Source organism: Sphaeramia orbicularis, chromosome 10, assembly GCF_902148855.1.
Source record: "Sphaeramia orbicularis chromosome 10, fSphaOr1.1, whole genome shotgun sequence".
Lineage (NCBI taxonomy): Eukaryota > Metazoa > Chordata > Actinopteri > Kurtiformes > Apogonidae > Sphaeramia > Sphaeramia orbicularis.
This window is the reverse complement of record NC_043966.1, coordinates 40809155-40821626: the sequence shown is the minus strand read 5'-3', so window position 1 is coordinate 40821626 and position 12472 is coordinate 40809155.

Sequence of the window (12472 nt, the reverse complement as noted above, 5' to 3'; positions counted from 1 at the left end):
CAGGACAATATTGTCTCCGCATGCACAAAATCACAGAGAACGTACCGTCAAGCAGGTTAATAACATGACAACTCACAAGATGTCGCTGAACAAACATGAGAATTTGGCAGGAGAAAGATTTATTGGATGTATCAGGGAGTGCCCAAGTCACTTTTTTGTTGCATGTTTTTTTGGTTTTTTTTTGTTGAAGTGCTGGCAACGCAGGGTTATGCACAATTAAAAGAGATGAGAGAAAAAACTTCAATCCATCCTGGCTCATAAACTAAATAATAAACTCACAAAACTATTTTACACTTTAAAGTACACAGGAAATAAAAATCTAATATTTCGACATTATTAATACACCCCAAATCTGAATGAAGTTCCTTTGTTTTCCCCATTTCACAACACAGGGTGGTAGAAAAAAAATAAAAAATTGATTCTGTAAATTAGTTGGAACAGAATCAATCATATTCTTGGTCAGGAAGATCCTCAGTAAGGGTTAGTAGTGGTAGTAGTGTAGTTTTATTTCGAGCACATACATTATCAGATGACAAAGAACCATACAACACGGTCAAATAAAATTTTTCTGTGCTCAAAAAGGAGTGGGAAAAAGATTCAGATTTAAGTTTATTTGTCATTTCAGCATATGAAAAAAATACACAGAAATGAAATATTGTACTCAGGTCCCCGACTGTCAGCAGCATTTAGTAAAAATAGTATAAATTACTGATAAAATAATAAAAATAATAAAATATTAATGTAAAAAAATAGCAATAACAGTAACAACCCCCCTAAAATTACTTATAAATAAGTAAAGTGCATTCTGGGCTCAAAGAAGTATAACTTATTGACTCCCACCCCTTTTTACAAACTAATAATTAAATTAAATTTGCTTCCTTTGCTTCGCGAACACACCTTTTATTCTGTATATTTTTAAAATAACACAAAACATCCATACAAACCATTCATATACACTTTTTTGGTCACCTCACACACAATCAGATTTGCATAATCAACCATTTTTAATATAAACTATAATATTTAAATACTTACTACAAATACAATGATTAATAAATGTGATAATATCTTCTTATCATGATAATTAATTCATTACAATAACATCTTATTTTATGCGTACTTCTGTGTTATACCTAGATATTCACTTATTCAGATAATATTCTATATTTTGATATTATAGTGGATTTATACATCCTTTTAAAGGCACAAATGGAAGAAGACATTTTTAAGTTTTGCTCCAGATTATTCCACAGATGTACCCCTCTAACAGAGATACACAGGCTTTTTATGTTTGATCAAATGTTATGACATCCATATCCAGTTAAGACCTAACATATCATTAGCCTCATAGCATAATAGCCTAAGTCATACACTATATGGACTGAAGTATCGTTACATGTTGAGTTCAGGTGTTTCTTTTCTAATAGGGGTCTTGGCTACAAAACAATAATGACAAATGTCATCATATAGTTTTGGTTTAAATTGTTATCTTTGCTTCCAAAATACCTCTGAGATGGTTTTTACTTAATTTCTCTCTACATTGATTTTTTTGTTGTTGTTTTTTTAAAATTCATGATTATGATTTGAAATGTTCTGCCTCTAAATTTCCATAATATTTCTCATTCTCTGACTAAATAATAATTTTCTAACTATCTACTTTCTTCACATCTTACTTAGGAAGAAAAATCTCCCATTAAACCTTAACCTGTTTAACCCTGACCATATTTTCAAGGGAAAAACGCCTAAAAAGACATACCCAAAGTAAATGAAGAATTACTTCACAATAATAAGGTTCATATGGATGTTCTTGGTGTCTATGGACATTTAGAGACCTCACAGAATCTATTCCCATTGTCTAAAATATTGTATCTATTACTATGTCTGAGTAAACTGTAACAAACTAAAAGAGAAATTTGAATTTTTTTATCCTCGCCTGTTTTTTTTGACGATCATATGCATAAATTAATTGTTCGTGTCGGAGATTTTTAACAGCGTATATTTCACCCCACAAAGATTAAAAATCATGTTTGAACATTAAAGTTTGCACTAAAATACACATTTGATGTACTTTTATTAACATTAGGGTCTAAACTTTGAGCAAAGGTTGAAAAAAACATTCATTGTCCTGATTTATTATATTTTTATAGTAGGTGAATATTAATATAATTTTTTTTCGGTCCGCGGGTGGGCTGATAGGGCTAAAGAGGTTTTAAGGGAGTATTTATGTTTATAAACTATATGCAGAAAAATATGGGGGCACATCTTGGCTACAGCTGTAAAATGTCCTGTTCATGCTGATTTAAGATATAAACATCAATATTAATAAGCAATGTAAGATTTATTACAATGTCAAACTATATTATGACATTTGTCATTATTGTTTTATGTCTCAGACCCCTGTTAGAAAAGAAACTCCAGAACTCAATATGTCCCAATACTTTTGTCCATATAATATATGACTGAGGCTAACGATTTCAACACATAGCCTACCTGTTATTTTTCATTCCTGGGCTTGTCTGAAAAAACAAAAACAAACAGACATTGCCACAGTTGTAGTTTGGTTAGAATTGGGCGTCTAAATTTGGTTAGGGTTCAAAAATGGGTGTGCGTTTGGTTAAAAGGGTCATACTAAAATAAGAAGAGCAAAGGGAAAATGCAGAGATAAACATGTTAAATGGAACTTGGTCTCCTGTGTCTAATTCCACAAATGTCGGTGTTCTATTATAACCACCTTTCATTTAAGGCTTTTCCTACTAAACAACATTGCCTGGCCATTGTTGCCAATTTCCACCATCTATGGACTTGCATTGACTTCCATCTCATACCAAAAATAACCAAAAAGTGATGCTGTAGAGGAATCCAAGGCCTAACAGATTATCTTTATCTTGTTGACTTGAGTCAGAGTGAAGTCCAATATCTTTACAATTAGTTTGTGTCCAGATTAAGGCCTTTTTCTTCAAACATTCCAGGCTTCACAGGAAAGCGTTGAAAATGAACCTAGAAATTTGCGCCCATTCATAATTAGGACAAATAGCATGAACTACCTGACTTTAGATGCCAATATGAGTGGTGAAGTAACATATTATGAATGGAATAATTAATCATAATTCAGTGGCTTTGTCCTTTGGGTTTAATGGTTAAAAACCACTTGTGCATGATTTTTTTAGCTTACCGGCCGACAGGCCATAAACTATTGTCATCATGCAGCGTCTGTTGTCATCATCTGTCGTCATCTGTCGCTGTTTGTCATCATCTGTCGCCATAGTCTGTTTGTCGTCTGTCGTCATCGTCTGTCATCGTCTGTCGTCATCGTCTGTCATCGTCTGTCGTCACTGTTAGGACAGATTGTACGAGTACTGGACCCAGATGCAAGACCCTCAGACAGGAGTACAATTAAAATGGATTTATTAGAAATAATCAGAGTAACAGGTTCACACAGAGTGGTAATGAATGTATCTTCAGCTGGACTGAGATGGGGAATCGTCTCGGCTTCGGATCTTAAGTGAACCTCGTTACGGCCCAGGTCGGGAGCACACGAGGGGAACCCGACTAGGAGAGAGCAAAGGAGAATCAGTGGACAGACCAGGTCATACACGGGCAGACTATCAGACAGGCAAACGTACATAGGGTCAGGCAGGCTCACGTACCAATAGTCCAGGCAGGGGTCAAAACCAGGAAAAGGCACCAAGGCGGAGGAACAGACAGGGGTCAGGCGTATTCTCAGGTGTGATGGACAAACCAGGTCGAAGACAGACAAGCAGGCAGACGAGGAACAGGCAGAGTCGGAGGTCGATGGGCAAAACAGGTCACAACAGGCAGGCAGGATCAAAAAACGCTGGTAAGTTATCACACCAAGGGTTGAAAACGAACTGGCAACGAACAGGGGGAAACACAGGGTTTAAATACACAAGAGGGCGGGAAGACAATTGGACACAGGTGGAGACAATCAGGGAGGAGGCAGGTAATCAGGGCAAAGGTGAACACAAAGAGGAAGTAAAGACACCAGACAAGACACATGAGGGAAACTAACAAAATAAAACAGGAAACACACAAAACAAGAAAAAGTCCAGGGACTGATATGACAGAACCCCCCCCTCAAGGGACGGCTCCAGACGGCCCAGGAACCTCAGGGTGGCGATGATGGAAATCCCTGATGAGCTCCGGGTCCAGGATGAAGGACGCAGGGACCCAGGACCGCTCTTCTGGTCCGTACCCCTCCCAATCCACCAGGTACTGGAATCCTCTTCCACGGCGGCGGGCCGCTAGGAGACGTCGTACTGAGTACACCGGGTCACCATCGATGAGCCGAGGCGGCGGTGGGGGTGGAGTGGGGGGTACCAGCCGGCTCTCCCTCGCAGGCTTGACTTGACTTACATGAAACGTGGGATGGATCTTCATGGTTCGGGGCAGCCTTAAACGGACTGAAACAGGATTAATAACCTTAGATATGGGAAATGGGCCAACAAACCTGGGCGCCAGCTTGCGGTTCTCCACCCTTAATGGAAGATGACGTGTGGATAGCCATACCCGCTGGTCTTGCTGATAGGCCGGCGCCGGGGTCCTGCGACGGTCCGCCATGGTCTTATAGTAGCCGACCGACTTTAATAAAGCCTGTCTGGCCCGCATCCAGGTCCTCCTACAACGTCTGATGAGGGCCTGGGCAGAGGGAACACTGACCTCTCTCTCCGAAGATGCAAACAGGGGCGGTTGATATCCATACACGATATGGAACGGAGACAAACCAGATGAGGCACAGGGTAGCGAGTTATGTGCGAACTCAACCCAAACCAGCTGACGGCTCCAGGAGGCCGGGTTATGAGAAGCCAGCACACGCAGACCGGTCTCCAAGATCTGGTTGACCCTCTCAGTTTGACCATTGCTCTGTGGGTGATATCCAGAGGAGAGACTGACAGATGCCCCTATGAGGGCACAAAAAGCCCGCCAGAAGCGGGCCACAAACTGTGGGCCCCTATCAGACACCACATCCTTAGGGAAGCCATGTAGTCTACACACATTGAATAACAGGGCCTCAGCCGTTTCCTTAGCAGAAGGGAGTTTAGGCATGGCGACAAAATGAACCATCTTAGAAAACCTATCCACAATGGTGAGTACAGTGGTGTTACCGTCTGAGGGGGGTAGACCCGTCACGAAGTCCAGGGAGATATCCGACCATGGCCTCTTAGGAACTGGTAGGGGATGTAGCTGACCAGCAGGAGCTGCGTGGGATGGCTTACAGGATGCACAGGTGGGACACGCGGCCACATATTCCGCCACCTCTTTATCCATCCCGGACCACCAGAACCGCTGTTTAATGATGAACGTCGTGCGTCTAACACCTGGGTGGCATGCCATCCTAGACGTGTGAGCCCACTGGATCACCTGCGGACGGAGACAAACAGGGACAAACAGCCGCCCCGGCGGTACCCCCCTCCGGGACGTCACAGTCTTTAAGGGCCTCATTAACAGACTTCTCAATGGCCCACTGAAAAGCCCCCACTACACAGGACTCCGGTAAAATAGTCTCAGGTTCTATGACAGAGTCAGTGGCAGAAAACATTCTGGACAGGGCGTCCGGTTTGCCATTCTTAGAGCCCGGCCGATAGGACAGGGAAAAATTAAAACGGGTGAAAAAAAGAGCCCACCTGGCCTGCCTGGAGTTGAGACGTTTAGCAGAACGCAGGTATTCCAGGTTTTTATGGTCAGTCCAAACCAGGAACGGGACCTCTGTGCCCTCCAACCAGTGCCTCCATTCCTCTAGCGCCACCTTGATTGCCAACAGCTCTCGGTTCCCGATGTCGTAGTTCCTTTCTGCTTGAGACAGCCTCCGTGACAGGAAAGCACAGGGGTGAAGTTTATTGTCCTTCTGGGATTTCTGTGAGATGACCGCTCCCACCCCCACATCAGAAGTATCCACCTCCACCACAAACTGCAGGGCCGGATCAGGGACAGACAGGATCGGTGCTGATGTGAAAGCCTCCTTAAGGCGACCAAACGCCTCCTCGGCTTCGGGGCTCCAACTGAAAACAGTCTTCGGAGAGGTGAGGCAGTGCAAGGGGGCAGCCACATTGCTGAATCCCCGAATGAACTTACGATAAAAGTTAGCAAATCCCAGAAACCTCTGTACCTCTTTACGAGATGTAGGTGTGGGCCAGTCCCTGACGGCGCTGACCTTCTCTGGGTCCATCTGGACACTCCCCTCACCAATGATGAACCCAAGAAAGGAGACAGAGGACCGGTGGAATTCACACTTCTCGGCCTTAACATACAGTTGGTTCTCGAGTAGCCTCTTGAGGACTTGACGGACATGCTGGACGTGAGACCTCTCATCGGGGGAGAAAATCAAAATGTCATCCAGATAGACAAAAACGAACAGGTTAAGCATATCACGGAGGACGTCATTCACTAGGGCCTGAAAGACAGCAGGAGCATTAGTCAAACCAAAAGGCATTACCAGGTATTCATAGTGTCTGCTGGGAGTGTTAAATGCAGTCTTCCACTCGTCTCCCTCTCTTATTCTCACCAGGTGATATGCGTTTCTGAGGTCCAGCTTGGTGAAGATCCGGGCTCCATGCAGGAGCTCAAAAGCAGATGACATCAGAGGTAATGGGTATCGGTTACGGATAGTAATCTCGTTAAGTCCTCTGTAATCAATACAGGGTCTAAGGGTCTTATCCTTTTTATCTACGAAGAAAAAACCCGCCCCAGCAGGGGACGAGGATGGTCTGATTAACCCTGCAGCCAGTGACTCATTAATATACTTTTGCATTGCGGCGGTCTCCGGACCCGACAGGGAATATAACCTCCCTCTAGGGGGACAGGTTCCAGGCCGGAGGTCTATGGCGCAGTCGTAGGGTCTGTGTGGGGGTAAGGAAGTAGCCCGGGTCTTACTAAACACCAGTTTCAGGTCATGATAATGTTCTGGTACTTTACTGAGGGCCGGGAAATCCGCCTCGTCCACCTTAAAGGACTGGACAGAGGCCACCGTGGTGTGGGGAACCTGGGCTACTGGCTCAGACTGAATACCTCCCACTAGACAAGAGGCGCACCCCTCCCCCCATGCCCGGACCTTCCCTGTGCTCCAGTCCATACAGGGGTTGTGACGCTGGAGCCAGGGGAAACCTAAAATAAGGGGGTGAGCCTCAGACTGGTACACATGGAAGGACAGAGATTCAGAGTGTCCGTCAGGGAACCGGACAGTAACAGGTTGGGTGCGCTGGGTGATACGGCAAATTAACCTGTCATCTAGAGCTTTAGCCTCCAGTGGTCTTTCAAGGGGCGTCAGACCGAGTCCCAGCTTCAGGGCGAGGCTGATGTCCATAAGATTGGCGTCTGAACCGGAGTCTATTAACACGGGGTGCTGTAATGACAGGGAGGTAGAACTGAGAAGAATCATAGGTTGCAAACGGGAAGAATCTGAAACACACACAGTTCGACTAATTAATCTGTCCTCACCAGTGGTCGACTTGTTCTTACTGGGGCAGTTAGCGACCCGATGACCCTCTTGACCACAGTAGAGGCAGAGCCCTGCCACAAGACGGCGCCGATGTTCCTCCGCAGAGAGACGGGTGCGACCCAGCTGCATGGTCTCCTCCTTAGGACCGTCTCCTGCCTCAGTGACCGGGAATGGTAGACTAGCCGTCGGATTGCCTTCAGTCACCTGGGACGACGGACGGAACCGTGCAGGTTCCGCGTTCCAGAAGGTCATCAGGTCGGAGGTCTGGATGGCAGATTCGATGACCTCCTCCAGGGTCCTTAGCTCCTGACGGAGCGCCATCTCGCGTCCGATGGATCGAGTGAGTCCTGACTGAAAGGCAGTTATTAAGGCTTTCTCGTTCCACTCAGACTCCACAGCCAGAGAACGGAACTCACACACGTACTGTCTAATGGACCGCTCCCCCTGCCTCAGTCTCATAAGCTGTAAGGCAGCCTGCGGTCCTCGAGCGGGGTGATCATACACACGTTTAAGTTCAGCACATAATCTGGAATAGGAGCGAGCCACTGGGGATTCCTTTTCCAACAAGGCATTGAAATAACTCAGGGGAGGACCCTCCAATAAACTAGCCACGTATGCTATTTTAGCAGAGTCATTGGAAAAACGCCGTGGCTGAGCCTCTATGATTAACTGAATCTGAGAGAAAAAATTCCTACAAGTCTCTGGGTTACCTGAGTACTTGTTCGGCGGAGGGATATTAGGTTCGTCCAGGGCTCGGGCAGACGAAGCAGGAGGCGCAGACTCAACAGACTGAACCGGTACCGCAGTCTGTGTTAGGGAGGACTGAGCGAATTGGGCTGAGAGCTGGTTCATCTTGTCGAGGAGACTGTGTAAGACCTGCTCGTGCCCCCCTAAACGCTGCCCCTGTAACCGGATAGCCTCCCGGACCTGGTCAAGGTCTGCTGGGTCCATATCTGGCCAGTTCGTACTGTTAGGACAGATTGTACGAGTACTGGACCCAGATGCAAGACCCTCAGACAGGAGTACAATTAAAATGGATTTATTAGAAATAATCAGAGTAACAGGTTCACACAGAATGGTAATGAATGTATCTTCAGCTGGACTGAGATGGGGAATCGTCTCGGCTTCGGATCTTAAGTGAACCTCGTTACGGCCCAGGTCGGGAGCACACGAGGGGAACCCGACTAGGAGAGAGCAAAGGAGAATCAGTGGACAGACCAGGTCATACACGGGCAGACTATCAGACAGGCAAACGTACATAGGGTCAGGCAGGCTCACGTACCAATAGTCCAGGCAGGGGTCAAAACCAGGAAAAGGCAACAAGGCGGAGGAACAGACAGGGGTCAGGCGTATTCTCAGGTGTGATGGACAAACCAGGTCGAAGACAGACAAGCAGGCAGACGAGGAACAGGCAGAGTCGGAGGTCGATGGGCAAAACAGGTCACAACAGGCAGGCAGGATCAAAAAACGCTGGTAAGTTATCACACCAAGGGTTGAAAACGAACTGGCAACGAACAGGGGGAAACACAGGGTTTAAATACACAAGAGGGCGGGAAGACAATTGGACACAGGTGGAGACAATCAGGGAGGAGGCAGGTAATCAGGGCAAAGGTGAACACAAAGAGGAAGTAAAGACACCAGACAAGACACATGAGGGAAACTAACAAAATAAAACAGGAAACACACAAAACAAGAAAAAGTCCAGGGACTGATATGACAGTCATCGTCTGTCATCATCTGTCTTTGTCTGTTGTCATCGTCTGTCGCCATCGTCTGTCATCGTCTGTCGTCATCTGTCGTTGTCTTTTGTCATCGTCTGTCGTCATCGTCTGTGGCCATCATCTGTCATCGTCTGTCGTCATTGTCTGTCGTCCGTTACAAAAATTTCAATCGTCTTCTTCTCCGAAACTACAATTCCGATTGACTTCAAACTTGGTATACAGCTTCTTTATGACGGTGTCAACAAAAGTTAGTGAAATTATTTGGATCCGGATCTGATTCTGGATTTGGTGCCACTTTGAAAATTTCCCCATTATTAGAGATAGGAAGTGGATCGATGCAATAACTCAGTAAATATAAATGATATCAAGTGTAAATTTCTGCAGTGCAGCCCTGATGGGGAGATGACCTAAACATAATGTCCACATGCTGATCAGGATCTTCTTCTGGATCTGGGAACCTACGGAAAATTTAACATGGGCTCTTATGGGGAAAAAATTTCAATTGTCTTCTTTTCCCAAACTCCAGTTCTGATTGACTTCAAACTTGGTATACAGCTTCTGTATGATGATGATGTCAACACAAGGTATTGAAATTATTTTGATCCAGATCTGATTCTGGATTTGGTGCAACTTTGAAAAATGTTCCCATTATAACAGATAGGAAGTGGATTGATCCAATAAATCAGTATCAATAATATCAAGTTGGAATTTGAATTTTTTACAGATCTGATTGGAATATGACCAAAACATGGGCTATTTCTGTAATAGAATAAATACACAGAACTGGGTGATAATAAATGGCATCTGGATACATTTCCCAAAGCTTTTAAAATTTGGCCGGTAAGCTACAGGGCCATTGGTCCTATTTTTAACTTCTTTGTAGATCATCTACAAAGAGGTCTGACCTGCAGATGTCTACAGTCACATTTCAAATTTCTTGAATATTCCTCCAACTCTGATGCTTTCAAAGATGCCAAGGCCTCATCATCACTGCTCGCAGCTTTAATTCTTTATTCATTTAATTTATTTCGTTCATGGTTGTGCATTTCATCAGCAGACATTCAAAAATCATCAGGTGAAAAAACATATACATACCCATGCTCGAAAAGGAACACAATGTAGAAAATTTTATATTTCCTGCCCCCTTCCAGATAATAATAGCATTAATGGTTAGCTATACACAACTAGCTATAAAATCATACTGTATAAAGTCAGACAAACCAAACTAAATACATCCAAAGATAATACAAAATGAATAAAAATCCAAGTGCAAAAACAGATATTCAGGAAGTTTAAAACCAACAAAACATAGGTAAATATACACCTGACGAAATGATGTAAAACAATTATGATACCAGACCAAAATAAGTAAATAAATATGTCACAAGATGCAAAACAAATACGAAGCAAAATGTAAAAACTTATAACCATTCATATAATCTCATTGTTCAGTCTTTATATACTTTTTTCAGTTGGAATATGTTTTTACAGTCCTGCAGTTCATTATTCTTCTTACTCATGTTTTTGTTTTTGTTTTTTTAATCCTTATTTATTGCTGAGAGAGATTTCCCACCACAGCTCCTGAACTGAACGGGTCGAAATACTCGTGAAAGCATTAGTGGCATTATCTCAGTCTGACATCAGAGTGACCACAGAGGAGGTTTTTAATCACCCTCTAAATCTGGTTTTCCTTCTCCCCACTGGTCTGGTCATTAACCCACTCTGTATGTGGCGTATTATGTGGGAATCAAATTCTTTCAGCCTGTATTTAACTAAAGATGTCCTCTCTGTGTGATGTCTATTTATCTCTTCCACCGCTTTTCATTAGCTCTCTGCCTTCACCCCATGTTTTTTTTTTTTTTTTTTTTTTGCTTTCTACTGTACGATTGAAAGTGTGTTTCATTAGTCCAATCAGGCAGCGGTGGTTGGCCTTCATCCACGTCACTGCCCCATGGATCAGAAAATTAAAACAAAATTGTCAGGAATCCGTCTAATTTCTTGCTATCATGATAAAATGTTTTTCTTCTTCGGCTCTATTAAGAACTTATCGAAGTGTAATGTTTATACACTTAAATGCAGAGAAGCTGCCATTTATCACTGAACAACTATAATTGTATCAGTAATAAAAGCTATCACCGATGCAATCTGTGAAATACAAGTGTAATGAACTGACACAAAAAAACACTATTAACCAATATTCTTGTGTATTTTTCTAATTATGTAGCTGAATAGGATGAAATGTTATTCCATTATGCTTAATTTAACAACAAAAAATGTTTGTTGGTTGACTGTCTTTGTTGTATGACTGTAATTGTATTTTATAAAGGTGTATTCTTACTTAAAGACCTTCTCAAGAGCAAATAAATGCAGGAAAACATACAGTATCAGGTACAGTGTACTCTTGTTATACCGCCAACTTCCGTTCACGGCCAAATTGGCGGTATAGCGAAAATGGCGTTACAACGGGTTGCGTCCATAATGTGCATGTCTTTACTATATGATGTCTATGCTGCCTCCGTTAACCCGTTCTAATTGCGTTTCTAAATAAATCTTGATTCTGTTATGTTGTAAGGGATCATTTAAAGTGCGGAAACATTTTAAGCATTATTATACCGTGTCGGGAAATGACACCCCATCATCTTGAGGCTTTGGCTTAATCCCACGTCCTCTTCCCGACATCCTGACCTACTGAGTGTTCTGCGATAAATGAACGGTGGCCGTTCCGTAGACCTACTCGTAGCTTGTCGCGATCAGCGTCTGGCGCGTTTGTTTCAGTGCATTGTTAAAATTTATGTGTACTCGATGGCAATCATGCTGGCGGTATAACGGTCGGGAAATCAATGGTATAAGTGTTGTTTGTGCATGGAACTGGGCTGGCGGATGGCGATAGGCGGAAATGGCGGTAGCTAATGGAATAATGCATTGGGGATTTTTGTGCAATGGTTTTGGTCGGCGGTGAGCGAAAATGGCGGTATAACAGCGGGCGGTTTAAGGAGAGTAGACTTTAATATAAGAGTATATAGTACGTAAAAAAAAAAAAGTAGATAATTTACTGCACTTTGCATATTTGACTTTAACAATTTTAAAGACGTCTAACATGTTTACATTTTCTGCAGAAAATAGATTATAAAGTAATGTTAGTGGAGTAAATACCTGACTTTGTTCAGCAAGAATTGCAAAATTAGGGTATTGGCATGAATCTGATGATAAAATACAAATCACAATTCTAGGATCACAATATGATATATCGCAATATATCATAATACTGTTAACATTGCAATATTTTTGTTTGTTGTAC